This window comes from Malaya genurostris, chromosome 3 (genome assembly GCF_030247185.1).
Source record: "Malaya genurostris strain Urasoe2022 chromosome 3, Malgen_1.1, whole genome shotgun sequence".
Classification (NCBI taxonomy): Eukaryota; Metazoa; Arthropoda; class Insecta; order Diptera; family Culicidae; genus Malaya; species Malaya genurostris.
Window position 1 is genome coordinate 201086435 of NC_080572.1, and position 20949 is coordinate 201107383.

The 20949-nt window shown below is 35.6% G+C and overlaps 1 protein-coding gene across 2 annotated transcripts in view; it reads right to left on the reverse strand.

Annotated features, from left to right (window-relative positions):
- Positions 1 to 20949, reverse strand: part of LOC131434570 (arginine kinase 1) — a 243705-nt gene that overhangs the window by 187030 nt on the left and 35726 nt on the right. Inside the window, exon 1 of one of the 2 annotated variants that reach the window (XM_058601402.1) lies at positions 2196 to 2349. The exons of the other annotated variant lie outside the window; for it this stretch is intronic. The gene's annotated coding sequence lies outside the window, so the exon portion shown is untranslated. Of the gene's footprint in view, positions 1 to 2195; positions 2350 to 20949 lie in introns of those variants that run through there. 2 annotated transcript variants of the gene reach the window in all.

Sequence of the window (20949 nt, forward strand, 5' to 3'; positions counted from 1 at the left end):
TGCTCTTGACCTTGATCGCAAGGTTTGATTAATAATTTAAGGAATAGATTCGGGAAACTAATTGGGATCGACAGTTGTTGATGGAATTGGGCTTGGCTCTGCTCATCCGCAGTCTCGTTACTCCATCGTAGCTGGTGTGTGTAGCGATGAACTGGTCCGGCGGGAGGGGCCAGGTGAATTACTGTCTGATACTGGTAAAGATATCGGGTTCGATTCCTGATGTGATCAAGGATCTTCCCGGGTTGGAAATTTTCTTGATTAACCCTGGATAGTAAATCCGAAATATTTGAATGTTATTTTGTGGTCAGTCGTTCTTTTGAAGAAGAATCAATACCTGCTAGATTAATCAGATCGTTTTCTTTTGTTTACTGGTTAAGATATGTGCAAAAATATTAATTATCATTTAGATAACTCGTTCTGCTCACACCTTTGTAGGGGTATGAGGTGGGACCATCATCATCATCATCATCATCATCATTCCGGAACCAAAGACGGATGTGAATCAACTTCTTAAGGACTTTTTGAAGAATTTCATTTCCATCTTAGTTTGTAAAAATCGGTTGAGGAAAAGCCGAGAAAATTAGATGCGCATTTTCTCATAGATTTGCACATATTGGCTTGTAATTCCGGAACCAAAAGTCGGATAAAAATAAAATTCAATAGCCATCTATGAGTCCATAAGACCTTTCGTTTGAGTCTAAGTTTGTGAAAATCGGTCATGCCATCTCGAAAAACACGCGAAAGGCAATGGATATGGAATGTTGTCGTAAAACTATATATTGTTCCGAAAAACTGCTTTTGTAACAGAAAATATATAGTTTTGTTTATTTTGTGTAGCGCAATCTAATACAAATCCATTGAAGCAGTGTTGCTAACTTTTTATTAGGGAATTGAAATCTACATTCATAAAATGTAAGCAATTTTCCATCAAACGTTGGTGAAAAATATATCAAAACTGATATTTCATCCAAAAAGTCTGGCTTAACGTTCGTTTGAGAATAAATTATTGTTAAAAAAGATTGTATGAAACTCAATCGTGCGAGCCACTTTGATAAACTGGTTGCACTGCATATATGAATACAAAGATCTATGACATACGTACCGAATAAAATGTACGTAAAACACAAATTACCAACACAAGTGAACTAGGTTTACTATTGATTCTTAATGCAACCTTATTAAGTAACTGTAATTAGTTTTGAGATGACTAGTGATGCACAATCAAATGAATAACAAATGCATCTTAGATTAAACTAACAGCAAATTTGTTTTATTTCAAATTTAATCTGACCAGATTTTGTCGTGAACCTGATTGCTTCTTAGGGTGAAGCCAGAGAGAAAGCGACAAGCGACGCGATGCGAAACTTGACAGATCGCACGGAGTCGCGAGGCAGAGCTCCGTCCACTCAAGTTCAGCAGAAAAATGACAAGTATGTCAGAGTGTACTCGATGCGTTGCGAAGCGACTACTGACCGATCGCATCGCACTCAGTCTGACATACATGTCTTTTTTCTGCTGAACTTCAGTGAACGGAGATCTGTTTCGCATAGCTTCGCTTCGTGTCGCGTGTCGCTTTTCCTCTGGCTTCACCCTTAGAGCCGAAGCAATGATATTGTATTCGATTTGATCAAAATTCGTTTATTGAAAGTCAATTAATCGCCAAAATAATATGGCAATCCTACTAATGACTATTGGTACAATAGCCCTATAACGTCATCATGAGCCATAAATGTTGGATCCTGTTTGCTAGAAGGATTCATCAATGTCCATGTTATCTACAAGTTTTGACAATCAAAATTTAAACATTCAAGTTTTCAAACTGAACAAAATGACGAACTTTCCGCACATGTCCGAGAATTGAAATTCACAAATACAACGTGACATCGTTGCTTTTTTTTATAAACCATGTAAGTGTGCATATTTTTGGCACAGAATACATTTCTGCTTCCGATTTATATCGACTTTCATCAACTGAAGAAAGCCATTGCTTTGATAAATGTCATAGCAATGCTAATTTCTTTTGCGCAGACTTTCCTAAAATTCTTACTTAGTACAGAACAGTTATTTTAACCATTCGCACATTCAACGTTCAGTTTCTTGGTTTACTTTGGCTCAACGCCAGTTCGGGCTAGTAGCCAAGCTAGCGGCTTCATTTATGAGGTGGCAATTGTTCGGGGAACACAAATTTGTCTTACCTTTTCACGACCGGTGCGGGACCTTTGCCACCTTCCGCCTTCAGAAAGTCAACGGTCGCATCTTTCACGGTAGTTACACCGACTTTTGGCTTCTGTTTTTCGACTATGATAAAGCTGTCATCGTTGCTGGTTGGTAATTCGACCACAATCGAAGAATTTGGAGATGTCGGAGCTAGAGGAGCATCGGATGCTTTCGCTACCGGAGCAGTTATATCTGGTTTCACTAGCGACGGTTTAGTATTACCATTCAACGACAGATCTGAGACCCTAACAGGACTGGGCTTAGGCTGTTCTTTTGGTTTTACAGGTTCGGGTTTTGGAACTGGGGGTGCAATCTCAACCTTCGGCTTTGCAGGCTCAACAATGACGGCAGGTTTCACAACCGGAGTTACGGGTTTAGTTTCACGGTTAACAGTAGTTTGCGGTTTGATCGAAGGTGATTCAGCTGGTTTCGAAGGTACGCTGACTGGTTTCGGTTGATCTTGAGCAGGTTTCGGTAAGGTAGATGCAATTTTGGACTGCTCTTCTGGTTGCGCAGAATTTGAAGTCTCCGGGTTCGGAGGTTCGATTGTTGGGAGCTGTGTACCGGATTCATTGCCAGTGAAAAAAATGAAAATTCGATTTACAAAACCAAAGCGTTTTCTGTAAACAAAAACAAAATAAATTGGAAAAAATTAAATATTTTTATATACTAACGCAATGAAAAAAAATATAGTAATAAAACATACAAACACAACAAAAAATCAAAATTTCACGAACAAAATGTAACTGTTTTTATTTGTATTATTTCGCATTCCTATCATCAGCAATTTACTACGAACACCATAAAATGCTGTTTTATGGTCATAAAGTAACTAGACCTACACAGAAAAAAATTATGAATTTTACAGGTGATGTAATTCTACAACCGACACAATTCATAACAATTTAACTTGTCAACTGTTTGTTTTTGCATTTCGTTGTATTTCATGGTGGCAATTGAATTAGCGATTTCAATTTCCCGGTGCGCGAGACTAAAAATTCCCGGTTTTTTAAACTTGTCAAAAAAAAACATCAAGAGTTGAGAAATGAATATTTTTCGGGTATCTCCTTGGAACTACGATTAAAACTATCATCCACAGTTTGTCCAAACGTTCATCTTCTGAACTAACAGTACCATTCAGCCCAATGTGTTCCATCTTTATTTTGTTAAAATTAGAATAATTATTTTTCGAACTATTCAATCTTTTTCAAGACTACCACTGAATCAGTCTTTTAAAGGCTATCTGGAAAATCAGTCCTTCATAAAACTTATGCAAGTTAGCAGTGTATTCTAGAAATGGGCAAAGCCGTTCATTTCAAAGAACTGTTGAAAACTTGATAGTTGTACCGAAAGAATTAGTTTTATTGAGCCGTTCTTTCGTTTTTCTGAAACTTTATATGTTTCTTGGAAAATCATATGAGAGCTATAAATTATATTTTGTAGTAAACAGATTCAATAATAGTAAAGGCTTTTTGCATGTCTTTTACCAATAATCATCCTCTTTTGTATACATTTTCAAAGTTCGTGAACTTCTACCAGATTCTTTAAACCAACAAACGTTCAGAAAGACTAAACTTCTTTGTATACATACTCAAAGAATTCGATTATTTTCATTTCTATTGAGAAGAATAAAGAGCTATCATTCTTCAATAAAGAACTCCAGTTTACTCAATCTTCGAGGAGAACTAGTTCTTTTGGAGCGCACGCGGACTGACTATCTCTAGTGTATTCCAATGCTTTTTGAGCATGGTATAGTATAAGGTTAAAAATTAAAAATGAATGAACTAAAGCACAACACTCCTCCCGCAAACCCGATTCCTTCTAACAACCAGTGACGTCTCGTGACTAAATTTACGGGTTGTGCACTGCTTATATGGTATGATATCAGAACCGTTTCGACGTTGCAACTGAGACAGCAATTTGTTTTCAACTGCCATAAGCATAAGCCACTGAAGCTTCCCCTGAATGTGTCCATACAAGTTCTCACAGAGCCTATTTGAGGACGAGAGACCATTGCTAACAACATATACCATATTCTTTCAGAGTTCGGTTTTGGCGAGAGAACAAAATCCTTCCTGAGACAAATTTTGGTGAAATTAGGAAAATCATTGGCTGGCAACTGAAAACACGGCTCCAAATAATTCTTTAAAAAAATTATCAAACATGTTACCGGATGTTACTTTTACCATTATGCATACTTATTCTGAAATTTGAAGAAAAACACTAGAAAAGGTCCTGAGTGCAAATGACAGTTCCTCGTTCTTTGCTCTTTCTTTCGATTATTACGGTTCTTTAGGTAATTCTTCTATCTTACACTTTGCATAGAATAACGACTGAAACTATCAACTTTCGATCTGCTGTTAAAAAATGTTGGAAAATACAGGAATACGCCGTAATAATTGGAAAATAAACAAAGAGAAACTGTCATTTGCACTTGGAATCTTTAATAATATTTGTCGAGATTTAATAGAAATCCAGCAGAGGCGTCCAAATTATCCTTATTTTTCATTATGAGCATTCATTGTGATGTTATTGATGACAACTAAGAAAGCTCTTATTGATTTAAAATTGCTGAGGTGTTGACTCCATTTTCAATGAATTGTGCACCATAGTGAGGGACAATAAGAAGTTTCAAAACTTGTACTGAACTTCTAGTTCAAACACAACATGGCTTTCATCTTTTCATTCTTTGTATCAGGGAATTCATGATTCTGAAAATCGTTACTAAGATTAGGACTAGTAATTGTTTTTCCAGGATTTGCACTAAAATTCCCGACTTTTTCCCTGTTTTTCCCGGTAAAACCAAATTCCCGACTTTTTCCCTGTTTTTCCCGGTAAAACCAAATTTCCGGCTTTTTCCCGGTTTTCTCGGTCACTTGCCACCCTGGTATTTCGACCCTGCTGTAGTTAGAGGAAATGGCAGTGCAAAAGTAGGTCATATATTTTTTTGTATTTTTTTGATCGAATTATCTGATAATACTTATATTTTGTGACAAAATATTAGCAGAAACATTAAAAAAGCTATTTCTATATCACAATCTGAAATAAAGTGTGAAACAATGTAAAATCAGATGTTTACTTTTGCGTGTATGATATATCATACGGTAGGATGATACAGTATAATTTTTTTTATAGGAAATGCCTGTTACCGGATAAACCCGAGGAGGTGATGATTCTTTCGAAAAGCTCATATCGTCAGAAAATAAAATTGATTTTGTTATTGTACTTTGAGTAGTGGAATAGAATTCGCTTCCAAAACTTAAACTCTGAACCAAATAACATCTCGCGTACCTCAGGTCTCTCACCTAGGGCCTCTTCTTTTCATTTTAAATATAAACGACATTTCCTTCATACTCAAAAATCTAAAAGTGCTTATACATGCAGACGACATAAAACTTATCATGGAAATTAAAAATATCAACGACGTTGTAATATTCTAGAACGAAATCAATCTATTCCACATTTGGTGGTGCAAAAGTCTACTCCAACTCAATGTAAAAAATGCAACTCAATAACTTTCAGTAGGAAAAACGAAACCCATTCTGTAGACATATTTTTAGGAAATCAAATAGTAGAAAAAAGGAAAATTGTACGATATTTAGGTGTATTTTGGTCTCCAAACTAACATTTGTGGAACATTACAACCCAATAAAGCAAACAGTATGCTGGGCTTTATTAAACGCTTTAGTCATAATTTCGAAGACCCATATACTATAAAATTGCTATATAGTACATATGTCATATGGAATATTGCAGCCTAGTATGGAATCCATATAACATTATACACGAAGAACGCATTGAATCGATACAAAAACAATTTCTTTTATATGCACTTCGTAAATTAAACTGGACAGCATTTCCTCTACCATCATATGAAGCACGCTGCATGCTCATCAATATACAAACACTTAAAGAACGCCGCGACTTTGCAATGCTTTATGTTATCAGCCACATTATTTCTCCACGCAGTCAATCAGCTCCTGTATTATCGCAATTAAATTTGTATATACCTAGCCGTCAACTACGTTCCAGGAAATTATTTTAAGAAAAAAATATTAGAACAAATTATGCAAAATACAGTCCAGCCAATCGAATAATGCGCCGTTACAATCAATACTGTGAACATCTTGACCTTACTATGCCAAAAAGTCCAATAAAATCTTAGCTTTGTCGTAGAAATAATGAGTAGTATGTAAGTGACCATTGTAAACAATTTATATGTAGTCTACATTTGCTTGACGAAATAAATAAATAAACCCATAATATTGACCGCGAAAAGCAACGGCCCCAAAGCGAAAGCAAGAAGCAAAAAATTAGACATTGGAAAAAACTTAAGTTGACTTCCAATACGAACCATTGTATTCAATGAACATTCACCTAATCTGAGTAGTTTATGCTATAAATATAAATTGTCTCCGGATGATATGTTTCGCCGCATGTTGGACATAGATTTCATAGGTTATATTATCACAGAGACAAACAACTACGCTTTGCAAAGAGGGGATTCACGATTCCACATATCCATATTCGAAATGTATAAATTTCTGGGAACTTCTATGTTCGAGAAAGTTGTGTAGTTCTTAAAGATGAAAAACTTTGTATAACATGAAAAACTCATATAAATTGAAAATATATATGTTTTCTTACAATAACTGGTTTTGGACACCCTTTTCAGAAAATACATTATATCTTGAATTAAACTCAAGGTACGGGAATAGTACCTTCAGCAAACTTGTTTGAAATAACTTTCTGCACAACTTTGTCGAAGTAACTTAGCCCCTATGTTGGCCCTGAGCTAAAATAAAATGTTTATCTCACTTTTAGGGGAATTAATCACATAAATAAAATTTGCCAAAAGATGGCGTCTATCATTCTGAGCAACTTTGCCGAAGATACTGTACCTCAAAAACCACGATCCTATGAGTTATCAATTAAGAGCGTGAAATTGCGCTTTTGAACTACTGTGCATTCGTGGGAAACCTATTCGATTCGGTTTCAAATTTTGGTGTTTGTGCTCTCATGATGGCTATCTCATCAAGTTTATTCCGTATCAAGGTAAAAAAAATTTAAATATTTCATATTGAATATATTTTGTAGAGAAATGTTTCGTAGGCAAAATCGATCGCATGCCGGGAGAACCTTTGGGATCCAAAGTTGTGACCGAATTGAGCGATGGGATCGTCATATACATGAAGTATGTCGATAATTTTTTTCATAAGCTTGGTGTACGTTGGTACGTTAGCAAGTCAAGCAAATCGTGTCCGATGACATCAAAGCAATTTTGTATCATTTTTAGTTAACATTGTCGATACCAACCGATATTCCTAAATTAAAACGAATATCTTTTAATTGTTCAAAAGTGATTGGGTGAAATTCAACAAGTCAACAATAATTATTAAAGGGCTGGTCGGTGGTGGAAAACTTCAGAAAGGAACACGCTCACTTTTGTCCGAGATGGTTTAACCGATTTTCACAAGCTACAGGGTGTTTCAAATTTAACAACGTTATTTAGATCGACGCCGATGACGAAACGGGCAAAATCGTTCAATTTAGGCTCAGAGTTATTCCAATTTGTAGGTTAGACTAATTTACACCCACACACAGTTTTTTGAAGAATACCTTAGTAATATTTATGAGGAAGGCATCATCACATTAAGTAAAACATGTTGTTTCATTTTTCTTTGGTATAGTTTTATTTTATTTTAATGAATTGCCACACCAGGGCTGCGATAAACCTTTTATATATCCCAAAAACCTAAAATGTATATGTAATACGAGTTAATTGAAGTTGAAAGTTTTTTCTAATGAAATACATTCCGCAAGTATCGCATATTCCGAATTTTCATGGGAGAAGACTTTTTGTTCATGGTTTGGGTCTTTTTGATAGTAAAATCATGAATAATTGGAATGTGAAAGGATTGGTTCCATGACCTAATAGTCACAAACAACGATAACAGATTTCTTTCCATGAAGTCGGTTTAATATTAATACTAAAATTTTTAAAATTTCATAATTCAAAACGTCGCTCAACGCAATGACAAAGAATGTTTTCGACGTTGTGGTTTCTGCTAAGATTATCCAATCTGTCGTTACATAAGAGTGGCAGAAAGAAGTCTAACGTCATTTGCGAAACCAGGTGTCCTTCTGTCGGAGTGAACATTTTGCCAAAAATGAAAATCATTGAAACCACCGAGTTCATGGTAATGACGTCTATCGGCACTTTGGATTCAAAAAAAAAAACGCAAAAAATAGGTTGCACAAACAGATGTTTTCTTCCTGGCGGTTGCGTAGAAAAGCGAAATTACAGCACGAGTGACATTTTTCACACGAATTTATTACTTTTTTGTTTTCAACCACTCAGGCACTGGCTTACAAACGGTTGCGAAGAACGAGAAATAGATTTTGGGTTTAAGTTGCTAACCAAGTGTTATTTTACTGCAGGGTTTTCGGCTCAAGACATTTCTTTGTGCAAGATAAAATTTCACGCTAAATCTATATTAAGGTGCATTGTTGGAGTGACTCGATGTAGTAACACTTATCAACGCTTATCGTTTTAATTTATTGCGTTCTTAGAAAACATATACCAATATTACACATGTAGCTCAATAGTAACATGGAATAGACATTGGTTGAAACGAAAGTTAGATTGAGAACCATCATCGATACAAAACTAAATTGGATTGCATTGAATTTTCAATGAATAACATAGAATTGTCTCTTTCAATTAACGCTTTTTTTTGCAATTAACTTATATTGAAACGTACAGAATCGTAAAGCAACTTTATGTTAAATTGCCTGCTTCAAATATGTGCATAGAAATAGATGTAAAGTCACAAAATGTTTTTATCTGTGTAAGAATAACATTTCTGTATCGGTCTAGTGAATAACATCTCAAATCAACCGGTAATGATCGGTTTATCTTATTAAAAAATAGTTTTTCCTAGTTAGTAAAGAGAATACTGATCATCGTCGCTCGTAGTATAATTCGGCGAAAAAAATGTTTGTAAATAAATAAAACGGATGGTCAGATCGAAATAAATTAGTATAGGCCAAAAAATAGTTCCTTTTAATCTGCTGCTATTGAACATTGATGTAATTATAGACGCGCGGAAAATTTCGTTCATTGTGAAGGTGCGTGCATGTTTAGATCTACTTTCTGTTCGTGTAAACAAGAAAATCAAGTTCAACGAGAAGGACACCGCAATCACATCGTTCTTTCTATAAATAGACACTGAAGAATGATTAATTTTATGAAAACAAATAATTTTCAAGGTTACTTATTATAAGGAAAACGAATCAAGTAATTAATTTTTATTCAGCTGAACAAAGGCACATTCGACGCGAACGAGTTTTTTTGAGCTGTATAATAATCAATTGCTATATAATCTTATTTGGAATACCGGAAATCTATAGAATTTTTTTTTAAATCGCCTTGCTGCTACCTGAGAAAACAAAATACAACGTCCCAGTAATTGACTTTGTAACAGCAAATAGTTAGTTTTGTTTATTTTGTGTAGCGCAATCTAATACAAATGCACTGAAGCAGTGTTGCTAACTTTTTTATTAAAAAAATAAAATCTGCATTCATAAAATGTAAGCAATTTTCCATCAAATGTTGGTGAAAAATTGATCAAAACAAATATTTCATCCAAAATGTTAGGCTTAGCATTCATTTGAGAATAAATTATTGTTGAAAAAGATTGTTTGAAACTCAATCGTACAAGCCACTTTGATAAACTCGTTGCTATATGAATACATAGATCTATGACATACGTACCAAATAAAATGTACGTAATACACAAATTACCAACACAAGTTAACTTGGTTTACTCTTGATCCTTAAGTAAATGTGACATAGTCCGGGTTGGCGGTTCAATGCATACGGCGCTGGTCTTACAAGCCAGTTGTCATGTATTCGAGCCCCGACTTTTTCGGATTCATAGTGTCAATAGGATCGCTACGCTAAGAATCGCTTGCGAAGTCTGTTGAAACAGAAAGGCCAAATTCCACAGAAGGAATGTAATGCCAAGACTTTGTTGTTGGCTATATTACATATTGATATCGAAGCTTCACAAAATGACATTGATCAATGACTGTACTCGAAAAAAATGCAACAGACAATCATTTTGAGTCGGTTATTTTTGGATTTTTTGGAACAGAGGGTTTATAAACATCCTCTTTTTGGGTTTTCGAGCTATTGATGTGGAAAAATCCAAACAAAATTTCAAAAGTTCAAGAATCGTTTCCTCGATAAAATATTATCGATTCGTTGTCATAATGCATCATTATCAATGTGCAATAGTACAAGCGCAATATTTTATAAGCAAAGTCATGAACAAAACTTTCCTAGTAATACAAAGCTTCTAATCTTTTAATAATCAAAGAATATAGAAAATGCAAACAAAGTACACAGATCCCGTGACTGCCGAAAATCATTTCGCCGGATACCGTAATGCAGAAAATGATAATAAATGAATTTATTTTATTTTATTTTATAAGAAGAACATTTTATTTCATTGAAGGAATCTGGGAATAGGTATAATCGATGTTTGTTCGAGAAAAGTGATTGGGATCCATTGTTGAGTCTATGGCTACAATCTTCGGTCATTCATCAAAAACCCAAGAAGAAGGAAAGACAAATTTATGTTTGGTTGTCTATTGACAATGGCTACCGATTGGAATAGTTTCGAGGCAAGTTAAGAACACAGATAAAAATATTTTGTGATTTTACAGTTATTTTCATGCACATATTTGGAGTAGGCAATTGAATGGAAATTTACATTACAAAACGAAGCGGTTTGTAAATATACAGTCTTGTTCAATGAAAAACTAATTGAATTTTAATGTAATTTTACATCAATCATGCTTTAAATCAGATTTTCGTTTCAACTGATGTCTATTTCATAGTACTATCGGTTTACATGTCGTGTAAGTTTCATCTTTTCTTTCTGTGAAATTCATTTACGTGATTTGTTTCGCCGCTTCAAGTGACGATATCCAATTTTTAACACACTTCACCCTATAATTCGGGAACCGGAAGTCGGATCCGGATGAAATTCGGATGTTTTGTATGAGACCATCATCGTTTTCGTATTTGAACCTACAAGTGGGCGACTCTGACTCTGAGTGGAACGAACACGTGGTACGCGCCCTAAACAACAACTCATAAAAAAAAGAAAAAAATAAACTAAGTCGCATGGATTTTCAGAGCGAAACTACGCGATTGGAGTCCGATCTAGAGCGACCCCAGATTGCTAAAACAAACATTTCAAAAGTTGTTTGGGCGACTCTGGGTCAGCTCGCGGGCTGCTCTGATCAATAAACGAAAACGATATAAGTTTGTTGAAATCGGTCACGCCATCTCTGAGAAAAGTGAGGAAGTAATTTGAAATAAGAATTTTTTCTCTAATCTCACTGTAACTCCGGAACCGGAAGTCGGATCAAAATAAAATTCAGGAACTTTATATAGAACAATTGTATATTTCATTTGAATCTAAGTTTGAAAGAATCGGTTCAGCCGTCTCTGAAAAAAGTAAGTTCACTTATTTTCATGTTTATGCACATATCACTCTGTAATTCCGGAACCAGTAGTCGGAATCGAATAAAGTTCAGGAACTTTGTGTGGGGTTACATGACCTTTCATTTAAATCTAAGTTCATGATAATAGGTTCAGCCATCTCCGAGTAAAGTGAGTACAAAAAACGGGCTTAATCCACCTAGCAGTGAGATGATACCTTTTTTTATCATCCGCATTTGTTTTTTGCATGAATATTTCCGGTGTTTTAGTTCTCATGTCATTAATTGAACGACCGACGTTTCAAGCGGCAATTTAAAGTTCTATTAACTCATTACCCTATAGTGTCGAAACAGCAAATCGAATTGAATTTGAATCTAAAAGTGTAATAATCGATTGAACATGCCACGATATGTCGAAGTAAGTTCCACTTTAGAGTTTTTCGCCATTATTTACGGTACTTCCAAAACCGGTATTCATGAACCAGCATAAACGAAAACGATTCGTATGACCATAAATTAATATGACGAATAAATTGCAAAAGCTTTGAATTCAACTTTGAAGCTTTTTGGTATTGTCATCTTCAATATCGGTTTGAATTTCAAAAACTCATCACCCTGTAATTCCAGAATCGGAAGCTGGAATCGAAGAAAACTCATCAATTTTGTATGGTACCGGAATTCGAAAATCGGTGTAACTGAAGTTAGTTAAATCCACCTCAGGAGCTGTATAGTTTACATTTGATTCAAACTGTTTGAAAATCAGTATAGTCATCTTTGAGAAATCGTAGTGCGAATTAAATTTTTGGGTACCTTCCGAATCGAAAACTGAATACCACTACAACTGAAATAAGTTTATTTGGTTATCGACTATCCAAATCTGCAAACCCGATAAGCCTGATTAATTTATGTGAAATAGACATTTTTATATTAATCACACTGTATCCCCTAAACCGGAAGTTGGATTTGACTGAAAAGCAAGATGTTTTATAGGATCTTAGAACTTTTCATTTGAATCTTAGATCGGTTCAGCCATCTACGAGAAAAATGTGTTACACAATCTTAATTTCGTTTCACATTTCATCCTGTAGTTCCGGAACCAGAAATCGGATCCAAACATAATTCAGGAACCTTGTTTAGGACGACTTTTCATATGAATCTGAGTTTGTAGAAAACGGTTGAGTCAACTTCGAAAAAATTGAGTGAAATTGTTTGTCACACACGCATTTGCTGATCTCGACGAACGGATGCGAATGGTATATGGGTGTTTTGTGCTTCCAGCATATATTGCTGTAAGTAGTTTAAAACAATGTAATTATGGAATTGCTTTCAACTGGAAAATGCTGCCATCATGTGGTTTACATATGTCATATTCGAACGATTATGTTGCCAAAAACGAACCGTGCTAAATTCGGTCCAAAGCATAATGTCATGAAAAAGGATGCTGTACACAGACTTTTTTGTACTTAGAAACAGTTGTATGTAACAGTATAAAAAATCGTGTTTCACGTAGCTCCCAAGCATTGCTTTGTCATACAATGCACAAAACTCCTACTGCTGGAATAGGGGGAAAAGACGCTTATACAAAAATGTCGATATCTCCGTTGAAAATGGACGGATTTTAACAATCTATTGCTTGTTATATAGGAATTACCGTGCGAAATCTAAGTCTGGAAACATATTCTGTTTTCAAGGTCAAATGGGACAGATATTGTCAAAAAACTGAAAATTTTGACATAAAACTTCGTATAACTCAAAAAGTAAACATCCAATCTCAAAACCATTCAATAGCGTTCTGGGTGACGGAGAGACCTTTCATTTGCGACTAGTTTGATCAAAATCGGTCCAGCCATCTCTGAGATCTCGACCTCTTAGTTGACAACACACTTACAGACACACACAAACGGACATTTGCTCAGTTCGTCGAGCTGAATCGATTGGTATATGACACTCTAAAGCTTGAGCGAATTCTATACCTTATATATATATATATATATATATATATATATATATATATATATATATATATATATATATATATATATATATATATATATATATATATATATATATATATATATATATATATATATATATAAAGGTAAAAATGTTACATACGTACATGTACATGCACACACACAGACATTTTTGCGTACTCGACGAACTGAATCGAATGGTATATGACACTCGGACCTCTGGGTCTCGGTTCAAAAGTCGGTTTTCACAGTGATTGCATAACCTTTCTATTTGTGAAAGGCAAAAGGTGAGGTCATGCAAAAGAAGCATTTAAAATACAACGTGTTCTGCGTTTCTCTATAGAAAGGTAACAGAATTCGCCGATGTCGGAAAATGCCTGAGTGAGTATGTGTGTGCACTGATTTTTTATCGCTTAATTCTCTCGGATATGGCTGAACCGATTTCAAGAAGTTTAGGCTCGTTTGAAAGTTACTTTTGGGCCATTGATCAGTTCCAAGATCAAATGGCTGTCACTTCTGGTTCCGGAGATATAATGGTATTAGTGACGTGAACGACAGAACCCACTTTTTTCTTACCGCTCAATTTTTTCGGAGATGGTTGAAACGATTCTATAGGTTTATTAGTTTATTGGGCTTCGCTATTATTATGTCATTGATCGAGTTCGACTATCAAATGGGTATCACTTCTGACTACGAAGATATAATAGTATAAATGACGTAACCGACAGAACGCCCGTTTTATCTTTCTCTATACTTTTGACTTTTGGTCGGAGCTCGATGTGTGTGTGTAAGTGTATGTGTGTGTACCATTTTGAAGAATTTCTCTCCGCATGATTTTTTTGAAAATGGCTGAACCGATTTTAACAAAATTGGGCTCGTTTGAAGGCTATTATTGCATTGTGAATCAAATTCGAAGATCAAGTTGCTGTCACTTCTGGTTCCGGAGATATATTGGTATAAATGGCAATCGACAGAACGCATTTTTTCTCTACGCACAATTTTCTCATAGATGGCTTATCCAATTACTACAAACTTAGGCTCGTTAGAAAGCTACAATATGGTTGTGAATCAAGTTCGAAGATCGGATCCGGAGATATAATGGTATAGGTAAGAGACTTAACCGACAAAACGCATTTTTTTACCCTCACTTTTTTATTTCTCAGCAAGTAACCAATTATCATGTTCAGATGTATTATTGCTGACACTTTTGGTTTTGGAAATCTTGTCGAATTTGTGTGAAAAATTAAATCAAGTTCATGTCGGAAATTATTATAAGGAAAAAAAAATTTTTAATCAGACTGTTTGAATGCCAAGGGAAATGCATTATCACACCACTAGGTGAATTAAGAAGAGGTTTTGCAAAGTTTTTTTTTTGGTAATATAATTGGTGGAAAACCCGACTCATAGTAGGGTAACAGAAGTGTTTTGGTCACTTCATATATGTTGGCCCACGTGCCAAACTTTATAGATTTAATCGATGTTAAGTAACTCATGTTGCATCAATTTGAAGCTAATCACATTAAATTACCTATTGCGGAAGGGTTTTTCAAAGATATTACAACATTTGGTGTACATTTTCAAAAAAGTGTGCCAAAATATCTTTGTTACCCTATTATACACAGAAAAAAATTATGAATTTTACAGGTGACAGAGTTCTACAAACGATACAAACGATCGGCTACCAAGTGCCACTGTATGGATTTATATGCATCAATTATTATTCGCGCTGCTTCTAATGATGTTTTTTATTTCGTTCGAATTCAACCCATGTAATTTTCAAATCACATAATTTTACATATTCCTGAATGAAAATTTGTGTGAAATACGACGCTCTATTTATGTGCATCTTATAAGATGTAAAATCACAAGATTTTTTCGAACTGTGTACACCAGTTGACGGGGCCTCGGAGACCCATAGTATTATATACCATTTGACTCAGCTCGACAAGATCGGAAGGTATCTGTGTATTTCAACGATTTCGCATTTTTTCGCGCTCAATTTTCTTAGAGGCTCGTTTGAAAGCTACTATTGGGCCATTGCTCAAATTCCGGAAATATTATGGTATAAGTGACGTAACCGACAAAATGTATGGTTTTATTATCACTGAATTTTCTCAGAGATGGATGAGCCGATTTCAACAAACTGAGGCTCGTTTGAAAGCTACTAGCAAGTTATTGATCAAGTTCCAAGATTGAATAGCTGTAATTGCAGGTATCGGATATATAATGGTATAAGTGACGAAACCGACAAAACGCGTTTGTTTTCGCGTTCAATTTTCTCGAAGACAGCTGCACCGATTTCAACAAAGTTAGGCTCGTTTGATAGCTACTATTAGGCCATTGATCAAGTTCGAAGATCAAATGACTGTCACTTCTGTTTCCGGAGATATAATGATATAAGTGGCGTTGGGCTCTTTTGCAAACTACTATCAAGCCATTGCACAGTGGTTCAAAAGCGCAATTTCACGCTATTAATTGATAACTCATAGAAACGTGGTTTTGGAGGTACAGTATTTTCAGTAAAGTTGCTCAGCATGATAGACGCCATCTTTTGGCAAATTTTGTTTATGTGATTAATCCCCTTAAAAGTGAGATAAAAATATTATTTTTGCTCATTGCCAACATTACCATTTTGCATGCTATATTCATTACCATTTTTGCACATTGAAGTCTATAAATTGAATAGCTTAGTAACTGTTTTGTCACGACTTTAAAAAAAAGCAATCATCAAATCGAATTAAATTATGTCATCTTATGTCAGATTCAATGGCTGTGACTTCTGGTTCCGGATATATAATGGTATAAGTGACGTAACCGATGAAACGCGCTGTTCTATTATCGCTTAGTTTTCCCAGAGATTGCAGAGTCGGTTTTGAATAATTGATTTAATCTAAAATATCTATCCGCGCTAAATTTTATATTTTTAGCTTCTCTTAGTCGTTACTTGGAAAAAAACACCATTTAAAATGAATCGATACATCTATAAACTCATCGAGGAAGGACGTTGAGGTAGAGCAAAGCTGTACTAGGGAATTCAAATCATATTTAGTTAATATTTTTTTGATTTAGAAAAACTAACCAGCACCCAAGGTGTGAATTACAAGAGTAAAACATCTATAATTTGAAAGCAAAAAGAAATTAATTGCATTCTGAAAAATCATTCACATAAATTTGCTCAGAATACTCTAAAAATTTTATCTATTTTATAATTATTGTTATACTACACGTTGTGGACACGGCATAGAACATAAATTAGTTAAGGAGACAGAACTAGATTAGTGAAGGAGAAAATAACATATTCAAAAATCTATAGGCGATTTTTTAAATATCGTGCGTCCTAAACCGATTGGAAAATTCACCGAAGGCGTACGTGACAAAAGCGCAAGTCAAACCAACCGCGCCTTCTCTGCGTATGTGTATACAACACGTTACAGTAACGAAGAGTGCGATAAGTAAACAATACTTCGTTAACACAGCTTAAAATAAAACTGTGCAAAACTCACTCCGTTGCTGACAGGCTGATAAAAGAACAGCCAGTGCAGTAAAAAAAAGTCTAAGATTTCTTCCGACGCTAGTGAGTTGAGTCGGTGGAAAATTAAAATTCAGATACTGACAACGATTCTATCTGCAAGCAAACTTTTTTTAGACTACATTGTAGTACACCTATTATCAATATCAATCTCGTTACAGGTGATTGGAAAAAGAAACATGTGGCAGCACACTCACGTAATAGATGATAGGAACTTTGAAGCACGTGACGAAACACGGCGGCCAATAGATTCGATGATCTATTCCATATATATGACACATACCGATGAACTTGAACCAAGATTCAAGTTTGCTGGGCAAGATAACCCACTGAAAATATTGTCATAAATTAAAACGATAACAAATTCGCTAAGACAATTCACAAAGAGAGAGCGGTCGTTATCATTGGAACATGGCGATTACCGGAATCAGCAGGCCGTCGATCAACTTCTATCGAATAAAGGCGTAAGATAGGGATTGATACCTGCCGGGAATACATACAGGAAAAGCACGTCAGTAGTATGAGGAAATTAATTATTCAAAATTCCACACAATCGTAGGCTGCATAAAGGAACTTCTATTTTCGTATCTACTACGGTAAGTAGTTATACTGACTTTTGTTTGCTGTTTGATGTCATATTTCTATATGATTGGTAATGAAATATTCATATTTTTCAGGATACCATTGCAGCCGTAACAATCGTACGTGCCAAACACACTATAAGAGTCTTGCATTAATGACACTAACACATGATACCGATATCACAGTTCATCATCAAATCATATGTTCGAATCACGGTTGTATCACGCATCATAATACATTATGAATGTAGTGCTTTGGCCGGGGAATGTTGCGCTACAAAAAAATGTAGCAAGTAGAAATGCAACCAGCACTGTTTGCAGTCAGTAGCGAATGTCTTTTTACTATAAATTAATTTTGTACATTTCAAGTGTTTCAGCCTGATGGCTGATAACGAAGAGAGAATATTATCTGCAGCTACAGAAATTCCATTACAGTATACAACTCCTTGTTCCATGTTGTTAATTATGTGTTTATTTGATATTTTATGTGTATTACATTAATTTCGTACATTCCAAGTGTTTCAGCCTAATGGCTCTTCATCTTTTCCTCTTACAGTAATTTGTACCGATGTTTGAAAGTTTGAACTTTTGTTTGTTTTAATTATAATAAAAACCTACCTACTTATGTCTAACCCAAATCTAATACATTCAAACTTTAAATTATAGCAATTTCTGAGGCTGAGCACCTCTCTCTAAATTTTATACACTGATGTTCAAATTTTGTTTCTAGGGTATCCAGGGAAGCCAGTTCATGTACCTCCTTGGTTCTCGTCCGAAGGGGCAGCTTAAGGATCAATTTCAAGATTTTATTCTGAACTCGCTAGAGCTTTAGTTTGTGTGTTCGTGCACAACCCCGTCAAACGGGGACTGCGTATTCGATTGCAGGGTAGATGATTTGTTTGTAGACAGTCATCCGATTCTTCAGGCACAGTTTTGATGTTCTACATATCAACGGGTACAGAGACCTGAAGAGTATGTTACATATGGTGATTATTTTTTCAACATGTGACCTGAAGATCAGATGTCTGTCATACGTTAGTCCTAGATATACCACTTCGTCGGACCATTGCACGTCAGCGCCACCGAACCGAATTCTGCATTCGTCAGACGGAACAAGTCTAGTCGATCTCGAATGCGGAAACAAGATGACCTGAGTTTTCGCCGCATTGATTACAATTTTCCAGTTAGTGAAATATTCATTTAAAGCATCCAGACCCCTCTGCAGTTTGTTCTTCAGAATACTGACAACTCGTCCATCATAAAGAATGGCCGTATCGTCAGCAAACTGTGACAAGACACCACCCCCCGGGAGAGGTGGGATGTCTGATGTGAAAATATTATACAGAATGGGACCCAGAATACTTCCTTGGGGCACACCTGCAGGAATGGAAAATTTGCCCGATTGAACATTCTGCAAAGACACCTGAAAAGCTCTATTTGATGATCTTGATAAGATACATCGGAAAATTGTATCGATGCAGCTTGAACACCAGTCCATCGTGCCACACATTGTCGAACGCTTTTTCGATGTCCAACATTGCCATTGCTGTCGACTTGGACACTGACTTATTCCGTCGAATGATTTCGGTTACTCTCGTGAGTTGATAAATGGTAGATCTTCTTTTCCGGAACCCAAACTGTTCCTACAGAAAGACCCCATGTTGAACGGCGAATGCGAGGATTCGGCTTTGAATTGATTTCTCAAACAGCTTAGACAGGGCAGAGAGTAAGCTGATGGGTCGATAGCCTTTGGATAGGGAAGGATCTTTCCTGCCACATTGAAGAGAAGTAGCCAAGGTCCCAACACCGGTTGAATATTTTTGCAATCAAAAGTCAAAAGAGCCGAAACTCAATTGCTTTAGTTCAATGTTGAAAATGTTGTCGAAACCGGGGGCCTTAATGTTTTTGGAGTTTTCACAAAAGCCATCAACTCATCTGCAGTAACTCTTGTTTCTTCTGGAACTAAGCTGTCTGATAGTTCAATCTCGGCCACGCCATCGGTAACGGCCCTTTCGTGTGGACTAACAATGTTGAGTCCCAGATTGTGTGAACACACAAACTGCCGCCCTAGCTCGTTTGCCTTCTCGACGGGTGTTACTAAGATGATTCCCTCGTCTGCGCCCTGAGGCGGAACCAGTGGAGGGATTGGTTTGGATTTTTTGGTCAATACCTTCGCCATCAACCAGAACGGTTTAGAATGCGGAAGGATTTGTCGAAGTTTCTGTTCGAACTCTTTGTTTTTTTATATCTATCAACCTTCCCTGGATAACTCTAGTCAAGTTGGTGTAGGTGGTCTTTTTATCAAGACCACCTGTACGTTGGTACTGTCTCCGGTAAATATTCCGGAGACGAATAAGGTGTTTAGTAGTGCAGTCAATGTGGAGAGAAGTACTCACCCTCTGAACTATTGGTACTGATCTTTCTCTGGCGATCGTGTTCACTGAAGACGGCTAGAACGTTGTCTATGCTGATGTTGCTTATGAAAATGTCTAGAACGGAATGGACTCCCGATCTAGACAGTCGCGTTGGAGAATCCGGTGCCAGGATGTTGCACTGGCCTGCTTCATGGTGTTCGGCGAGGACGACAGCGTTCCGGATACGCCTTCTGTTGCCACTCCTTGCTCCACATTACGGTGTATTTAAATTATCAAACATACATTCCGTCAGATATTCAGAAAAAAAAACTGCTTCAATGTAGTGGTGTACTGATACCTTTCCCGTAAACGTATATATATATATATATATATATATATATATATATATATATATATATATATATATATATATATATATATATATATATATATATATATATATATATATATATATATATATATATGTATATATATATATATATATATATATATATATATATATATATATATATATATATATATATATATATATATATATATATATATATAATTTAAAATATCTACCCTCGCAAAGGGGTTTTTAAAAAGAGAGAACACTTTTCACTTCTAAGGTTAAACTGAAACTAAACTTTATTTTTGTTCTAACTTTACTCTAAGCCTAACCTAGCTAGCTGCCGATCGTGAGAACCCTGTCGATTTATTATTCCCTAGCGCCGGTAACGCGATACAAGATTTGTTTACCGTGTACGTGACTGATG